Raw genomic sequence first — 2552 nt, forward strand, 5'->3', positions numbered from 1 at the left:
TGTCTCTCTACACGTCGCTCCACAAACAAAGTCATTCAGCACTTGTGCAATAATACAAACATTCTCTCATTCAGCAGATGTCTCCCTACACGTCGCTCCACAAACAATGTCATTCAGCACTTGTACAATAATGCAAACATTCTATCATTCAGCAGATATCTCTCTACACGTCACTCCACAAACAATGTCATTCAGCACTTGTACAATAATACAAACATTCTCTCATTCAGGAGATGTCTCTACACGTCGCTCCACAAACAATGTCATTCAGCACTTGTACAATAATACAAACATTCTCTTATTCAGCAGATGTCTCTCTACACGTCACTCCACAAACAATGTCATTCAGCACTTGTGCAATAATACAAACATTCTCTTATTCAGAAGATGTCTCTCTACACGTCGCTCCACAAACAATGTCATTCAGCACTTGTGCAATAATACAAACATTCTCTCATTCAGGAGATGTCTCTCAACACGTCGCTCCACAAATAATGTCATTCAGCACTTGTACAATACTACAAACATTCTCTCATTCAGCAGATGTCTCTCTACACGTCGCTCCACAAACAATGTCATTCAGCAGTTGTGCAATAATACAAACATTCTCTCATTCAGCAGATGTCTCTCTACACGTCGCTCCACAAACAATGTCATTCAGCACTTGTACAATAATACAAACATTCTCTCATTCAGCAGATGTCTCTCTACACGTCGCTCCACAAACAATGTCATTCAGCACTTGTGCAATAATACAAACATTCTCTCATTCAGCAGATGTCTCCCTACACGTCGCTCCACAAACAATGTCATTCAGCACTTGTACAATAATGCAAACATTCTATCATTCAGCAGATATCTCTCTACACGTCGCTCCACAAACAATGTCATTCAGCACTTGTACAATAATACAAACATTCTCTCATTCAGCAGATGTCTCTCTACACGCCCCACAAACAATGTCATTCAGCACTTGTACGATAATACAAACATTCTCTCATTCAGCAGATGTCTCTCTACACGTCGCTCCACAAACAATGTCATTCAGCACTTGTGAAATAATACAAACATTCTCTCATTCAGCAGATGTCTCTCTACACGTCGCTCCACAAACAATGTCATTCAGCACTTGTGCAATAATACAAACATTCTCTCATTCAGCAGATGTCTCCCTACACGTCGCTCCACAAACAATGTCATTCAGCACTTGTACAATAATGGAAACATTCTCTCATTCAGCAGATATCTCTCTACACGTCGCTCCAAAAACAATGTCATTCAGCACTTGTACAATAATACAAACATTCTCTCATTCAGCAGATGTCTCTCTACACGCCCCACAAACAATGTCATTCAGCACTTGTACGATAATACAAACATTCTCTCATTCAGCAGATGTCTCTCTACACGTCGCTCCACAGACAATGTCATTCAGCACTTGTACAATAATACAAACATTCTCTCATTCAGCAGATGTCTCTCTACACGTCGCTCCACAAACAATGTCATTCAGCACTTGTACAATAATACAAACATTCTCTCATTCAGCAGATGTCTCTCTACACGTCGCTCCACAAACAATGTCATTCAGCACTTGTACAATAATACAAACACTCTCTCTTTCAGCAGATGTCTCTCTACACGTCACTCCACAAACAATGTCATTCAGCACTTGTACAATAATACAAACATTCTCTCATTCAGCAGATGTCTCTCTACACGTCACTCCACAAACAATGTCATTCAGCACTTGTGCAATAATACAAACATTCTCTCATTCAGAAGATGTCTCTCTACACGTCGCTCCACAAACAATGTCATTCAGCACTTGTGCAATAATACAAACATTCTCTCATTCAGGAGATGTCTCTCAACACGTCGCTCCACAAACAATGTCATTCAGCACTTGTACAATAATACAAACATTCTCTCATTCAGCAGATGTCTCTCTACACGTCGCTCCACAAACAATGTCATTCAGCAGTTGTGCAATAATACAAACATTCTCTCATTCAGCAGATGTCTCTCTACACGTCGCTCCACAAACAATGTCATTCAGCACTTGTACAATAATACAAACATTCTCTCATTCAGCAGATGTCTCTCTACACGTCGCTCCACAAACAATGTCATTCAGCACTTGTGCAATAATACAAACATTCTCTCATTCAGCAGATGTCTCCCTACACGTCGCTCCACAAACAATGTCATTCAGCACTTGTACAATAATGCAAACATTCTATCATTCAGCAGATATCTCTCTACACGTCGCTCCACAAACAATGTCATTCAGCACTTGTACAATAATACAAACATTCTCTCATTCAGCAGATGTCTCTCTACACGCCCCACAAACAATGTCATTCAGCACTTGTACGATAATACAAACATTCTCTCATTCAGCAGATGTCTCTCTACACGTCGCTCCACAAACAATGTCATTCAGCACTTGTGCAATAATACAAACATTCTCTCATTCAGCAGATGTCTCTCTACACGTCGCTCCACAAACAATGTCATTCAGCACTTGTGCAATAATACAAACATTCTCT

Source organism: Haliotis asinina, chromosome 13 (assembly GCF_037392515.1).
Source record: "Haliotis asinina isolate JCU_RB_2024 chromosome 13, JCU_Hal_asi_v2, whole genome shotgun sequence".
Lineage (NCBI taxonomy): Eukaryota > Metazoa > Mollusca > Gastropoda > Lepetellida > Haliotidae > Haliotis > Haliotis asinina.